This window comes from Notolepis coatsorum (genome assembly GCF_963971535.1).
Source record: "Notolepis coatsorum genome assembly, chromosome: 8".
Taxonomy (NCBI): Eukaryota; Metazoa; Chordata; class Actinopteri; order Aulopiformes; family Paralepididae; genus Notolepis; species Notolepis coatsorum.
The window spans coordinates 152737005-152754434 of NC_140172.1; positions in this window are offsets into that span (position 1 = coordinate 152737005).

Sequence of the window (17430 nt, forward strand, 5' to 3'; positions counted from 1 at the left end):
TTTATTGAGCTGTAATATATAATAATATAATATATATATATAATATATATATTTTTAAAGGGGCATTTCACTGAAAACCAAAGCTGATTTATTACACAAATTACTTTTTGTCTGACAGTAAGAGCTTGAATTTGTCCTCCAGTGATGTCAATGGAGAGCACTGAATCTTTGTGTTAAATACAGCTCAATTCAATTATGTAAATTAAATATTATTATAACCTAGAACTATGTGGATGGATAATGTTAGTAAAATATAGTTTTAAAGTTTTATTTATTTAGCACATTTCATGTAGAGCAATGCAATGCACTTTACAAACATCACAATAAGGTCCAAGAAAGATCAATGATAATACATAAATGGCTGTCAAAGTTAATGCGTTAACGCACAATTATTTTAACGCCACCATTTTTTAACGCAACATTAACGTACATTTTTTTTTATTTGATTTGATTTGATTATTGATACTCTCATTGAGAGAGAGAGAGAGAGAGAGAGAGAGAGAGAGAGAGAGAGAGAGAGAGAGAGAGAGAGAGAGAGGGGGGGTGAGAGAGATGAGGAGGGGCAAGAGAGAAAGAGAGCTGGGAGAGTGTGTGTGAGAGAAAGAGAGTGTGAATCCTCAGTCCTTGTGTGGGTGAATGTTTTTTTTTACGATTAATTGCGAATATTTTCATGTTGAGATAGATTGTGGATGAATATGCAAAGAAAGGTACACCATACAAATGTTCATGCTTTATTTGTTTTAAACGAGACGGTTTAGAAATGGGCAATGGGAAAATACATTGCATTTCCAAGATGGTGGACTGGCCGGAAACAGCAATGACGTAACCACTACACCTCCCTATTCAAGCCAATAGGAAGCCAATGCAGGGACTCTAAGAATTCTGGACATCTAGCTCCATTGCTTCCTCACCAATGACGTGTTTGATGGACGACAGTCCTCTCCTCCCTCTGGGAGGGAACCAGCCTCCTGCTGGTTAACCACAGAACTAATGTAAAGCAATGGGGCTTTTGCTTTTTAAAACCATTAATCACACTGTCAGCCCTCCTCTCCCCTCTGTTCCTGCTTTTTCAAATGATGACTGTAACAGTTTTCTTTTCTTTTTTGTAAACAAGGTTGCAGTTGTGAGCAGGGCCGTAGCCAGGGTTTAGAAATTAGGGAGGTCAATTTTTTTTTTGGCCCAGACCGGCCCACTATAATCGGTCGGACACCACCCAGCCAGGGTTTAGAAATTAGGAAGGTCCATTTCTGGCTTGACTAGACATTAAGGAGAGAGAGAGATGATTACAATGAACTGGTACATTCAGGTCCAGAATTGTTGGAAATTCCCTGACAAATATGTGCAAAAAGCTGTACAATTTAAACAATACCATACTGGTAATGAGCAAATAGTTGTTTATTCAATTAATGCATGGAGCTGTTCCATTTTATACTAACTTCATTCATTCATTCATTTGGTACTAACTACTCAGTTCATACAGATTTCAAGTATCCAAATATCAATGATGAATATTGCATAAGGTTTACACAGTTATCACCTGTTTGTTTTATATTCATGCTCAGAGAGGAGTAAGTTAGATCTTTGTATGCGAGTTATATGGCAATTAAATCAATGGTGTGCTTGTTTGTTACAGCCGGCCACTAGGGGGCAGCGGCTCATTAGAAGTGCTGATCAGCTTAGATGTGACGGTCACTGACAGTAACCTGGGCTTATTTTAGCCAACGCGATGCTCACGTTATAATTAATATTATTATCGACATCACCATGGCAGAGAGAGATGGCACACACAAACTACCTCATTGTTCCTCCAGCTCACCGTCCCTCCTCTGCCCTTCTGCCTGGCTGGCTACCTGAGGCTGTGTTGAACTTGTTGCTGCACCGGCTGCACTAGTATTATTGTGGATGACGACGTTGAAGCAGCAAACATGTCTGTTATTTTATTATATTTGTCAGCATCCACGACCACCTCTAGTTTTCAGATTTTTTCCGCCGGCAATTTCTCCATGTTCTGTTTCTCCATTTTTCCTGTTTCCGCATCTGTTCTTCTAACACGAGAAACAGGTGAGAGAGGGGGGGGGCTTATTAAGAGATGTGATTGGGCCGCAGCACGCATAATGGACCGCTGTTCCCAGCCTATTGGGGGGGGGGGGGGCTTATTAAGAGATGTGATTGGGCCGCAGCACGCATAATGGGCCGCTGTTCCCAGCCTAGTGGGGGAGGGGCTTAGTAAGAGATGTGATTATTGGGCCGGCCCCGGTCGTTGACCAAACGGCCCACTAGCAAATAGTTACCACCTCATAGCTGGCTACGGCCATGGTTGTGAGGGCAAGTATCGTCCCCTCTTGCTCCCCTCTCCCTATGTCACCAGTTCGGGAGGCAACCCTGAGTAACTTCTCCTGTATCACCTTAGCTGACCTAACTGGCCGCTGTGAGCGTTGTGAAATCTTCCTCAAGCCCTTTGGATATTCTAGCATCATCTTTGCTTAAAGGGGAACTATTTTACTATTTCTTTCACTATTTGGGCACTTTTACACAATTCCTGTGAGTCTATGAAACACCTCTGTAAGTATTTTTTCAAAGAAATTCATTGTTTTGTATTTCTAATCAAGTACTCAAAAACAGCATTTTTCTACCTTAAGATCTTAAGCCGTTTTGAGGCTGGGCTCCAACCACTGTATGGCCTGGTGGCAACTGCCACATTATTATGCAGCTGAGAAACCTCTGACATCACAGATATGCACATTTTCAGATGACTCAGTTCAGTGAGGGTGAATATTGTGAAAGGAGAATTGGAAGAATGTGCCAATATGAGAATTAGAGACATAGATCCTATTAATATAAGTCCACATAGCTAGGAAACAATGCTAAACACTGAAAAAGGCCATAAGATAGTTCCCCTTTAACTGGAAGCTGTTAGTTCTGTCTGCCCTTCCCTGGTCCATATTATAAACAGCTCCATTAATTCTGTCTCTGTTCCATCTTATTTTAAACAGGCGGTTTTTTGGGACCCCTCCCTCCCAAAAAATAGCTGCGGACAATATTGCATTTAGGGTAATACATCTTATGGGACCGCTCAAGGGAAATGTTCATTCAAACATACAAAAAAATCTTGGCGTAACCTTTGATCAGTTTCAAGTTCAAGTTTCAAGTTTCTTTATTAGTTGTCATACAGAAGTACAGAATACTTTTATACAAAATGCTTCTTTCTGTTACGCTCCAGAGACTGTGCTAGACAAAAGGATAAGTATAAAATAAAATAAGTATAGCAAGTATAAAATAGAAGTCACGTACGTAGACACAAGTGTTCAGTATGTACATATGTATACAATGTTCAATGCAGAGTAGAAGTAACTGAGTTACCATACAATATACTATACAATATACTAATATACAATATACTATATAGTGCAAAGCAGAAATGGGATGAGGTACAATTTAGGTACAATTTACAGTGTATGCAACTTCACAAGCATGTTAAATCCCTGACCCGCACCGGTTTCTTCCACCTCAGGAATAATAGCTTAAACTCTGGTCTATTTTATCACATGCAGAGCTGGAAATGTCTGTTCACGCTTTTATACAATCACGGCTGGACTACTGTAACTCTGTTTACCTGCCTTAGCAAAGCCTCAGTGGACCGGCTACAACTGGTCCAAAATGCTGCAGCTAGGTTGCTTACCAGGTCAAAGAAATCCTGTCACATCACACCAATCCTAGCCTCCCTGCACTGGCTTCCTGTTCAGTTCAGGATCCAGTTCAAGGTGCGTTATTTTTTTCCGTAGCCGCATTTCTCGGAGACGCTCTCTGATTGGCCGACGCCTGTTTCTACACTGGTTAAGCTTAGGCACTCTTTCGAAGTTGGTTATGGTTAGAGTTTGTCTTAGAGCGTGACGGCAAGTTCTTTCGACGGTTAAGCTTAGGCACTCTTTCGAAGTTGGTTAAGGTTAGAGTTTGTCTTAGAGCATGGCGATAGAACGCCAGGTAGTTTGCAGGCTGTTCGACGCGGAAATGGGCAAAGACACAGCTCGTCACGCGATTGGGCAAACATGTCAGTGGCCAATCAGAGAGCGTCAGTCAGTGGCCAATCAGAGAGCGTCTCCGAGAAATGCGGCTACGGAAAAAAATAACGCGTTCAAGGTCTTAGTTTTCAAGGCGGCTGGGTGGCGCAGCGGACTAATCGCTCGTTACCAACACGAGAGACACTGGTATCGAATCCGGCTGTCAGCGGTGCCTCCGGCTTGGCCGGCCGTCATACTGGCTCGATTGGCAGAGTCAGCGGGAGGGAAGCCGGTGGGTGGTAATCTGGTCGTTGTAAACAGCGACTCCTACAGGTCGGTCAGGGCGCCTGCACAGCAAGGACAGGAGATGGCGAGGGTATAGTGTGAGCCTCCCACACGTTACACCTCGCCAATGAGAGTCCGCGCTGGCAGGTGAAAAGAAGTGGCTGGCTGACTCCGCATGTATCGGAGGGGACATGTGATAGTATCTATCAACCCTCCCTAGACCGACCAGTGGGGGGCACATGCGAGCAACGACCAGGAAGGGGAGGGGGGAATTGGCACGACTAAAATTGGGATGGGAGAAAAACACAGAAAAACAGGAGGAGAAAAAGTGGATAAAAAAAAAAGAGCGGCCCACAGCCAAGCCTCCGCTTACATCTCGGACCTTATCCACCCCTATAGGACCAGCTGGTCCCTGAGGTCCTCTGATCAGGGCCTCCTGGTGGTGAACCAGGCTAAAGACTAAGAGGGACCGAGCATTTGAAGCAGTGGCCCCTAGGCTCTGGAACGAGCTCCCCCAGGTCTTGAGAGCCTCCCCCTCTGTGGCCCCTAGGCTCTGGAACGAGCTCCCCTAGGTTTTGAGAGCCTCCCCCTCTGTGGCCCCTAGGCTCTGGAACGAGCTCCCCCGGGACTTAAGAGCCTCCCCTTCTGTGGACACTTTCAAGGGGCAGCTGAAAACCCACTTGTTCAGGTTGGCATTTGGCCATGTACAAACTTGAAATGTTGATTTAGTTTTCCTGAATTTGTCCTTGCCTGTCTTTATGCTGTATTTTAAACTTGTGAAGCACACTGTGCATTCGTGCTGAGAAGGGTGCTATAGAAATAAAGTTTTACTTACTTACTTACTTACTTACTTACTTACTTACTTACTTACTTACTTACTTACTTACTTACTTACTTACTTACTTACTTACTTACTTACTTACTTACTTACTTACTTACTTACTTACTTACTTACTTACTTACTTACCTTTGAGTCTGTATAAAAAGCACTTAAACATAGTCCACAGTGCATAGAGAGCAAACAAAAGACTACGACTGTCTCTTGGAGTGAATTTGAGTTGTTTGCGTTTTTTTGGAGTTAAATGATCTCTTGAGTCCTTTAGTTTGTGCTGGAGTTGTTTTACTGTATGTTGGAGTACTATGGGGTAAGACAAAGTAATGGATTCAGGTTATTTTGGTTTCAATGATAACATAATAAAATTAAAATAAACTCCCAATGTACAGTTTCCCCCCCCCCCCCAACCCACCCCCCTCAAATGTATATATTCTCTTTTAGAAACTTTGTCTGTAAATAAACAGTACTGTATGTGTATATCTTGTATGTCATAAATCTCTGGATGTAACAGTAGCCTACTGTATATCTGTATGTCATGTATGTCATAAATGTCACTATGAATTGAAAATGGGGGACCCTGATGTAAACAAGACAAACGTCTTTCTCTGGTCTGCATCCCCTTAACAATTGTGTGTATTGAGCCGTACTGTATTGTACCCATTCTGCAATCTGTTAAATAAAGTTTTCATTAATTTCATTCGTTCATGTGCTTACAGTCTTCTCCAGAGTCAGACAAGAAGATACCAATTTCCTCTCTGTGCGTTCAGTAGAAAGCTAACCGGCTGCAAGCTACTGTAGCCTAGCTTAGCACAAATGAATGGAAGCGGATATTGACCAGCTATCCTAGCTGTTGGCCAAAAACACCTCTCCCAGAGTTCTAAGGTAGGCTAGTGGTCCGTATCCATTTCACGTCACTGATCGCAGCCTCACCGGGGCGGTTCCACTGGGTTTCATAATTGCGTCACCGACGGGTGTGTTCTCTTGTTCAGCTAGAGAAAGGTTCAGCTCCTTGCATGGTCGCCTCCGCCATCGGTGTGTGAATGTGTGTGTGAATGTGAGGAACAAAATGTTGGATAAAAACGATATGAAAAAAAAATTCACCAAAACAGAATGATGCCTGTGAGCATCATTGCGAGTAGACACAACTAAGTGGTACCTTGACGTACAGATTATGAGTTACAGATATGATATGCAGACTGTGAGAAGACTGTGTGGGTGTGAGAGAGAGAGAGAGAGGAGGAGGAGAGGGAGAGAGAAGTGTGAATATGGTATGCTGAGAAGGCCACATTGATGTGTGTTATGTGAAGGCTATGTGGGTGTAAGTGTGTTTGTGATAGAAAAAGGAGGGAGAGGGACAGAGCGAGAGGGGGGAAAGAGAAGGTTATGTATTATTATGTGTGTGCAATTATATATTTATACTATTGTTCAAAGTCGGGGCTGACATGACACCAACAGAGCTTCCAAGGTATTCAGAAGGGTATGCAGCTGTTGAGACCAATCTGGTGCTGCAGCTCGGCTAACTGTGTAACTGAGGAAGTGATCAAGTGAACACACGCATGCTGCATGCACCAACCAACCAACCAATCTAATGAACCAACCAACCAAACTAATACACCCACCAACTCACCCACCAAGCAACCAATCTAATGAACCAACCAACCAAACTGTTTCTATTTTATTTTATTTTATACATATATAGTTTTTGTTTTTTGTTTTGCATATAATATATATATATATATATATTTTTTTTCTTTTCTTTTCTTTTCTTTTTTATGTTTAAAATAGTACACTCATTTGAGTAGTGGAAAAGGGGTAGGATTAAATAAGTGTATACTTCTTCCTACTCCTTTTCGAACATGCAGATTGAGTTGTTTTTCTTTTTTGTTATTGTTTGTTGTATTCATTGCATGTTCGAAATAAAGACTTCAAATCAAATCAAATCAAATACACCCACCAACTCACCCACCAAGCAACCAATCTAATGAACCAACCAAACTAATGCACCAACCAACCAACCAACTCACCCACCAACTCACCCACCAACCAACCAATCTAATGAACCAACCAACCAAACTAATGCACCCACCAACTCACCCACCAACCAACCAATCTAATGAACCAACCAAACTAATGCACCAACCAACCAACTCACCCACCAACTCACCCACCAACCAACACACCCACCAACCAACCAATCTAATGCACCCACCCACCAACCAACCAACTCACCCACCAACAAACCAATCTAATGAACCAACCAACCAAACTAATGCACCCACCCACCCACCAACCAACTCACCCACCAACCAACCAATCTAATGCACCCACCCACCAACCAACCAACTCACCCACCAACAAACCAATCTAATGAACCAACCAACCAAACTAATGCACCCACCCACCCACCCACCAACCAACTCACCCACCAACCAACCAATCTAATGCACCAACCAACCAACTCACCCACCAACAAACCAATCTAATGAACCAACCAACCAAACTAATGCACCCATAAACCAACCAACCAACCAACCAACCAATCTAATGAACCAACCAACCAAACTAATGCACCCACCGACCCACCCACCAACCAAGTCACCCACCAACCAACCAAACTAATACACCCACCAACTCACCCACCAACCAACCAATCTAATGAACCAACCAAACTAATGCACCAACCAACCAACCAACTCACCCACCAACAAACCAATCTAATGAACCAACCAACCAAACTAATGCACCCACCCACCAACCAACTCACCCACCAACCAACCAATCTAATGCACCCACCCACCAACCAACCAACTCACCCACCAACAAACCAATCTAATGAACCAACCAACCAAACGAATGCACCCATCCAACTCACCCACCAACCAACCAATCTAATGCACCAACCAACCAACTCACCCACCAACAAACCAATCTAATGAACCAACCAACCAAACTAATGCACCCACAAACCAACCAACCAACCAACCAACGCACCTACCCACCAACCAAACTAACTCAACCACCCACCAACCAGCCAACCCACTAACCAAAGTAACTAACGCACCTACCAACCAAACTAACTAATGCACCCACCAACCAATCAACCAACTAACCAACCAACTAAACGAATTAACCAACCAACCAACCAAACCAATGAACTGACCAACCAAACTAATGAACCAACCAACCAAAGTTAGGCACCCACCCACCCACCCACCAAGCTAATGAACCAACCAACCAGATTAATGAACCAACCAACCAACCAACCAACCAAACGAATGAACCAACCAACCAATCAAACTCATGAACCAACCAACCAATCAAACCAATGAACCAACCAACCAAACTAATGAACCAACCGACCAATCAAACCAATGAACCAACCAATCAAACTAATGAACCAACCAATCAAACCAATGAACCAACCAACCAAACTAATGAACCAACCAACCAATCAAACTAATGAACCAAATAACTCAACCACCCACCAACCAGCCAACCCACTAACCAAAGTAACTAACGCACCTACCAACCAAACTAACTAATGCACCCACCAACCAATCAACCAACTAACCAACCAACTAAACGAATTAACCAACCAACCAACCAAACCAATGAACCGACCAACCAAACTAATGAACCAACCAACCAAAGTTAGGCACCCACCCACCCACCCACCAAGCTAATGAACCAACCAACCAGATTAATGAACCAACCAACCAAACAACCAAAACGAATGAACCAACCAACCAATCAAACTCATGAACCAACCAACCAATCAAACCAATGAACCAACCAACCAAACTAATGAACCAATCGACCAATCAAACCAATGAACCAACCAATCAAACTAATGAACCAACCAATCAAACCAATGAACCAACCAACCAAACTAATGAACCAACCAACCAATCAAACTAATGAACCAAATAACTCAACCACCCACCAACCAGCCAACCAACCCACTAACCAAACTAACTAACGCACCCACCAACCAAACTAACTAATGCACCCACCAACCAATCAACCAACTAACCAACCAACCAACCAAACTAATGAACCAACCAACCGACCAAACCAATGAAGCAATCAACCGACCAACCAAACGAATGAACCAACCAAACAAACTTAGGCACCCACCCACCCACCAACCAACCAACCAACCAACCTGACGCATCCACCAAAAAAACAACCATAGATTGTTTATAATATGAGTGGCGCATGATTTCTTTTTGCTTGTGCAATTATTTAGTCTCACAAGACTTGTTTCCCACTTAATATCCGGTGACGGGTTTCCGCCTTTCTTTGAGACCCGACATGACTTGATGAATGGCTGTCTTGACTTTGCGGTCAATTCAAGCAAGTAAAATAATTGTCTAACACAAGACAATATAACAAGAAAAAGGACAAAGACACAACACAATCGATGTTCTCTTATACTGGCACGCAGCCAATAAGGTATTGATTGCTATGGATGATGATTTTCGTTATATGTTGACGGTTGATGTTAGCTACGTTTTTGATGGGCTTTCAATTGCTAATGGTATCATTTGTATGTATTGTGTATGTATTTACGGTTTGGATGGAGAATGGACAAGCTTCATTAAAATCAGTTCAAGAAATCTACTTGTATACTGCGTCGTGCCTGGAGGATGTCACAATATATATGGATAGATACATATTAATATAACAACTCTGTACATACATCTGATTAGCACTATTGCTCAGTAGTATGAATGAATGAAAACTGCAGACCAGAGAAAGACTTTCGTCTTGTTTACATCAGGGTCCCCCATTTTCAATTCATGATATTTATGACATAGGGACATACAGGTATATAGTACTGTTACATTTGTGACATATACGATATGCAAATATACAGTACTGTTACCCAGAGATCCTAAAAGAAAATATATACATACGGTGGGGAGGAGACTGTACATTAGGAAGGGGTGGGTGGGTGGGGGGGTTTGGAATTTACAGTGACCAGTTTCTAATTGCAGTCTCCCGTAGGTGCTCTTTGAGGGCGGTTTTGAAGGAGGGTAGTGATTCACATTCCTTTACGGCTGTGGGTAGGGCGTTCCACATTGTTGTGGCATAATTGCGAAACGTGTTTAGTCCCTTGTTTGAGCCGAATCTGGGTTGAACATGATTTGTGGAGCTCCCTCTGGTGTTGTGGGAGTGGTATTCACTGACCTTTGGGAAGTATTTCGACATGTACATGGGTACCTTAGTGGTGTAGTGTATCTTGTAAACCAGGCCCATTTAATAAAGTGTTCAATCAATCCACAGTACGTACATACATACAAGGAAAGATGAAATTACCTACCTGGGTTCCATCCTAGAGGCTAATCTTTCCTGTGACAAAATGGCATCCAATGTAATAAAAAAAGTCAACCAACGAACTCGATTCTTGTACCGGATCTCCTCTCTGGTAAACAAGAATACCCTGAAGACTCTGGCAGGAGCACTCATTCAAGGGTACTACGACTATGCTTGCACCTCATGGTACCAAAGCATCTCAAAGGCGCTAAAAACAAAATTACAAACATCTCAAAACAAACTGGTCAGACTACTGCTTGACCTTACTCCTAGAACCCACCTCACCCCTGCCCACAACCTAGGATGGCTTAGAGTAGACGACAGAGTACAGCAACTTGCAATGGGCCTGGTCTACAAGATACACTACACGACCAAGGTACCCATGTACATGTCAAAATATTTCCCAAAGGTCTGTGAATACCACGATCACAACACCAGAGGGAGCTCCACAAATCATGTTAAACCCAGATTCGGCTCAAACAAGGGACTAAACACGTTTCGCAATTATGCCACATCAATGTTAGTGCGGTGGCTTAGCATCAGATTTGAGAAGGATGTGGACACGCCGGACAAAAGCACCAAATTTTCCCCACGTGTTCCTCATCATCATAGCTTTCATTTTGGGGTAGGGGCCACGTCATCATGATGGATTTCAAGATGGCCGCCATGTAAAATCAAGGTTCTGCCCATTAATAAATATCTTGGTCCATAGCGGGCTCAATATTTGAGCGAACACAAAGGTATTGGTATCCCTGTAAAATAGAGAAGCTAAGCTTTCTATTGGTATCATATATTATTAAGCCCAACTGTTGGGAAGGGGGTTTTAATAGGCAATGATTCAAAGGTATGTAAAATTTTCGCCTAGAAAAAACTGCCATGCTCATCTTCCAAAAGGTCCCTTGGATATTCACATGAATATATCAGAGTGCACATTGGTTTTATAGGTACCCACAAGCCTCTTCTTTCCAGACATACCCACTTTGTCCAACTTGCATGCTATTTGGGGCAATAATCAAGCAGGTTTGTGCATGTGGTACAAATGTGTCGAACATTCTAACAACTGCCAAAAATGTGAATGTTGGGTTAGGGTTTGTTGTTAGAATGTTGAACATAGAAGATCAATTTTGGTGTCAAACTATACATTTTCTGGGTCAATAAATGTGTTAATGCTATGAAGAATGTCACCAGATGAATATTTGTACCATTCTAACAACATATTTACATAATATTTTACTTGTTTAACAGTCAGACATGCATGAATCGAATAGACATTTTATTAGGATCACTCGTTACATTTATTATTATTATCATAACTCTTTAGCTCATATAGGCGTATTTAACTGTTATGGAGATATTTTCGCGGGTCTTGTGCAGTGGTCTTGTGCCCGCGAAAATATCAGAATGTTTCATAAAAGGTCCCGCGGTATACTGGCCAGCTCTCAGTGCGCGTCTCGTGACAGCTGTCGTGGACAGCGTGATAAGGGACATGTTTAAAAAGGCAAAACATAATATAACAGGTAAGTCAAGTGTCATTACTTTAGTTATCAAAGCTGGAATCTCTGGACATAAGCAATAGGGATGGGTGCGTTCACATTTGAACCGACACGGTACCGGTACCTGTGAATCGTTACCGGTACCCAACGGTACCCTTTTTCGGTACTTTAGTCTCTAAAAATGTAATCTACCTACCTCAGTCGGAAAAAAAATATCCAAACTTCAAATAACTACACTTTCGACCGATTTCGGCTTGCCATTGCCCCGACTGCTTTGTTGTTGAATCAAGTAAAATCCTAGGTAAGTGTATTGTAGAGGAGCCAAAGCTATATATTGAGGTTATTGTATTATATGAATGTTTATATGTTTATTTTTATAACCTAACATTGAAACGGCATTAGGAATATTGATTGGATTTAGATAAAGTCATTGAACCGTATTATTTGTCATAATAGAACCTTCTAGAACATTTGTGATGTCACAGTATGATGTCATAGTCAACCATTCTAGAACATTTGTGATGTCACAGTATGCTGTCATAATCAAACAGTCTAGAACATTTGTGTATCTATATATATTCAACAATTCTCATTCTCTCAGAAGGTGGCGATGAGATGGAGGGTTCCCCCTCTTGGGGGGGCCCTCCAAGAGAGGAGATGATGTTTGTATTGTGATTGTATGACAAGAGGAGCAGAGAAGAAGGAGACAGAGACGATAGAAATGTGTTTTGAAGATGAGAAGAAGAAGAGGAGTGTAAACTTTCTCAAGTGTGGGCGAAGCAAGAATTGTGGAGGGCAGTAATACGCCACGATGCGTCTACACTGCCGGAAATTCAAATAAGAAGAAGAAGAAGAAGGATTGCGAAGGCAGGCTGGTCAGTGGAGTTTTGTTGGGTCCCGGGGCACGCTGGGATTGCGGGGAATGAGATGGCTGACTCCCTTGCCAAACAGAGCCTGGGAAGGGAGGAAGAGATAGGTATTTCAATGGGAAGAGTAGAACTCAGAGATAAGATAAAGAAAGGAGTTGAGGCTGAGTGGCAGGATGAGTGGGAAAGGGGGACCAAGGGAAGGCACTATTTCTCTCTGCAGCCTCGGGTCAAGATCAAGGTGGAGGGATATGGGTCAAGGAGTGATAGGGTGAAGATGTGTAGACTGAGGCTGGGGCACTGTGGGTTGAACAGTAGCTTGTGCATTGTGGGCAAACATCCAGATGGGGTGTGTGAATGTGGAGAGACTGAAACTGTCGGGCATGTCTTCCTAAAATGTGAAAGGTATAGGAAAGAGAGGGAAATCTTTTATAAAAGTCTGGAAGAGCTGGGAGTCTCTTCCTTCTCTCTTAAATCATTCTTTGGCATGGATAATGAGAACCACCAGTTGATCACAGAGGCAGTGCTGACATTTCTGCATGCTTCAGAGTTGTACCAGAGGATATAGCGTTAGGGTATGTATTAGTATTGGACAGGCAAGAGGAGCAGAGAAGAAGGAGAAAGTGTGAGTTGAAGAGGCCTAAAGATGGAACACCACTAGTGTAGTATAAGAAATGAGGAGGGAAGAAATACGCCAAGAAAGAAGAAGAAGAAGAAGAAGAAGAAGAAGAAGAAGAAGAAGAAGAAGAAGAAGAAGAAGAAGAAGAAGAAGAAGAAGAAGAAGAAGAAGAAGAGATCATCAAAAGAAGTGTGGAGGGCAGTAATACGCCACGATGCGTCTACTCTGCCGGAAATTCAAAAGAAGAAGAAGAAGAAGAAGACAGGACGATCCAAGTACGTGTGGGGGGGCAAACCTCAAAAACTGTAAAAATAGAAAATGGCACCCCGCAAGGAAGCGTGATTAGTCCGGTCCTCTTCGATGTGATGATTAATGACATTTTTGGGCAAATTGGAAAAGGATATGGGTTGTCTTTATTTGCGGACGATGGGGCCATATGGAAAAGAGGGAAGAATGTTGAGTATTGTTTAAAGCAGGTACAAAGAGCTCTGGGGGATGTAGAGGAATGGGGAGACAAGTGGGGTTTTAAAATATCCGCCTCTAAGTCTAATTATATGATTTTTGGTTTTAGAAAGAGGGTGCCTAGGGGAAGGCTGGTTATGTATGGATCTCCCTTAGAGAGAGTAAAGGTGTTTACATTTTTGGGAGTTTGGTTTGACGAAAGATTGAATTGGGCTGTTCATATAGAGAAAATCCTGGCAAAGTGTGAAAGAATAGTGAATGTGCTGAGAAGTTTGGCTGGGAGTGGGTGGGGAGCGGATAGAGAGACCACGTGCATGATATACCAGGCGATGATCAGGTCAACAATTGATTATGGTTGTTATGTGTACGGCTCTGCGGCCAAGTCTAATTTGCGAAAGCTGGATGTGCTTCAGTGCAAGGCTCTGAGAATCTGCTGTGGAGCTTTTAAGACCACCCCTGCTTCAGCACTATTGGTGGAAATGGGGGAGTTGCCCCTAAACCTGAGGAGAGTAAAGTTAGGGCTACAGTACTGGGCAAAATTGAGTGGGACAAGTCTGTCCTTCCCAGCTAGGTGTTTACTTTCAGGAGATGGGGATAAGTATAAACCTTTTTTGGCCAGTATTGATCAGTGGGCCAGGAAGTTGAGATTGCATCAGGGGGGAGTGGCGGAGCACACTCTGTGGCTATCAGTGCCATTTTGGCTAGTGCCTGATCGAGTCATTGAACTTAGGTTCTTGAAGGAGGAGGATAAGGGCGAGATTGTGGAGGAAATAGAGAGGTTCCTTCTGGAATCAGGGGCTCTGGAGGTGTACACTGATGGCTCTGTGGATCCTGAAAGTGGGAGGGCAGGATTTGGGTGGTGGGTGCCTCGGTTAGGGATCGGTAAGGGACAAAGAATATCCGATGGCAGCTCAGTATTTGTGACAGAGTTGCTTGCCATCCTCTGGGCATTGTGGTGGGTGGAGGAAGTGGGACCAAGCCAGGTGATTATATGCTCTGACTCGGCTGCTGCACTGATGGCTCTGAGTGCAGGTGGGTCTAAAGCTCGCCCTGATCTCATTCAGGAAATAATGTTGGTTTTATATAGGATTGCGAAGGCAGGCTGGTCAGTGGAGTTTTGTTGGGTCCCGGGGCACGCTGGGATTGCGGGGAATGAGATGGCTGACTCCCTTGCCAAACAGAGCCTGGGAAGGGAGGAAGAGATAGGTATTTCAATGGGAAGAGTAGAACTCAGAGATAAGATAAAGAAAGGAGTTGAGGCTGAGTGGCAGGATGAGTGGGAAAGGGGGACCAAGGGAAGGCACTATTTCTCTCTGCAGCCTCGGGTCAAGATCAAGGTGGAGGGATATGGGTCAAGGAGTGATAGGGTGAAGATGTGTAGACTGAGGCTGGGACACTGTGGGTTGAACAGTAGCTTGTGCATTGTGGGCAAACATCCAGATGGGGTGTGTGAATGTGGAGAGACTGAAACTGTCGGGCATGTCTTCCTAAAATGTGAAAGGTATAGGAAAGAGAGGGAAATCTTTTATAAAAGTCTGGTAGAGCTGGGAGTCTCTTCCTTCTCTCTTAAATCATTCTTTGGCATGGATAATGAGAACCACCAGTTGATCACAGAGGCAGTGCTGACATTTCTGCATGCTTCAGAGTTGTACCAGAGGATATAGCGTTAGTGTATGTATTAGTATTGGACAGGCAAGAGGAGCAGAGAAGAAGGAGAAAGTGTGAGTTGAAGAGGCCTAAAGATGGAACACCACTAGTGTAGTATAAGAAATGAGGAGGGAAGAAATACGTCAAGAAAGAAGAAGAAGAAGAAGAAGAAGAAGAAGAGATCATCAAAAGAAGTGCGGAGGGCAGTAATACGCCACGATGCGTCTACTCTGCCGGAAATTCAAAAGAAGAAGAAAGAAGAAGAAGAGCTCATTGTGCATCTTGAAACAGTGCTGAGCAGTACTGAACAGATCGTCTAAACAACATAGATTGAAGCCTGCATCTCTCAACCAAGGTGCCTTGCCGACCGTTTTGCTGTGGAAAGAGCCGGCAACTTGATTTACGGCTTTCAGGTGAGGAGGAATTTTCATGTGTCGAGTCGGCGGTGATTTTGGAGACGGGAAAAAACAGTTTTCTTACCTTGTAGTGACGTGAATATTTAGGAAAATAGCTTTAGGATCACTTCTGTAAAGAAAGACTTCGCTGTGGAAGAGAAATAAACCATTTGGAATTCTGTTTTACACTGGAGCGGCGGTGGACCTTATTTTTCTTTATCAACGAACGTACTACTCACGAGTAAGCAACTTTAACCAATAGAGTGGAACGTCGGCCCTGATACGTATATTGTGCGTGTGAACGTTGACATGAAAAGAAAAAAGGTACAAAAAAATATAAAAAAGTGCAAAAAAAAAGAATTATTTTTCTTTCTTTTACGGTATCTCACGTGAATCGATACTCGGTAGTACCGATGTGTTTCGGTAAGTACCTTTAAAAGTACCGAATTCGGTACCCATCCCTAATAAGCAATGACGTTATAGTTTAAAGCTAAACTATACGTTTTTCTCTCTTGTTAGAAGAGGGATAACTTCTTCAGTTAGATTTGATTTGATCTCTTGTTAGAAGAGGGATAACTTCTTCAGTTAGATTTGATTTGATCTTTATTTATCGTTCACATTTGAACCGATACGGTACCGGTACCTGTGAATCGATACCGGTACCCAACGGTACCCTTTTTCGGTACTTTAGTCTCTAAAAATGTAATCTACCTACCTCAGTCGGGAAAAAAAATCCAAACTTCAAATAACTACACTTTCGACCGTTTTCGGCTTGCCATTGCCCCGACTGCTTTGTTGTTGAATCAAGTCAAATCCTAGGTAAGTGTATTGTAGAGGAGCCAAAGCTATATATTTAGGTTATTGTATTATATGAATGTTTATATGTTTATTTTTATAACCTTACATTGAAACGGCATTAGGAATATTGATTGGATTTAGATAAAGTCATTGAACCGTATTATTTGTCATAATAGAACCTTCTAGAATATTCGTGGTCACAGTATGATGTCATAGTCAACCATTCTAGAACATTTGTGATGTCACAGTATGCTGTCATAATGGAACATTCTAGAGCATTCGTGATGTCACAGTATGCTGTCATAATCAAACATTCTAGAACATTTGTGTATCATTATATTCAACAAGTCTCAGGGCAAAGGGAAGGAGTCGGGTTGTGACAGAATGGAGTATAGTGGGGAGGAGAGTGAGAAAGAAGGGTGGGATAGGGTGGGGAAGAAGAGGAGGGTAAGTGAGGGAAAGGGGAGGAGCGACAGTGATGGGGGCGAGAATAGCCAGGGCAAGGGTAAGGGGTCGGGTGGTGACGATATGGAGAAGGAGGAGAAGAAGAGGGAGGTAAGTGAGGGGAAGGAGAGCAAGAGGAAGAAAGTGAGGGACGATAGCTCAAGTGGGTCAGAAGGCGAGGGTGGAGGAAATGATGTTGCAGAAGTGATTCATATAGTGGTTAGGCTTGAGGGGGAGAGGGGAGTGAGGAAAGTAGGTAGGCTCGAGTT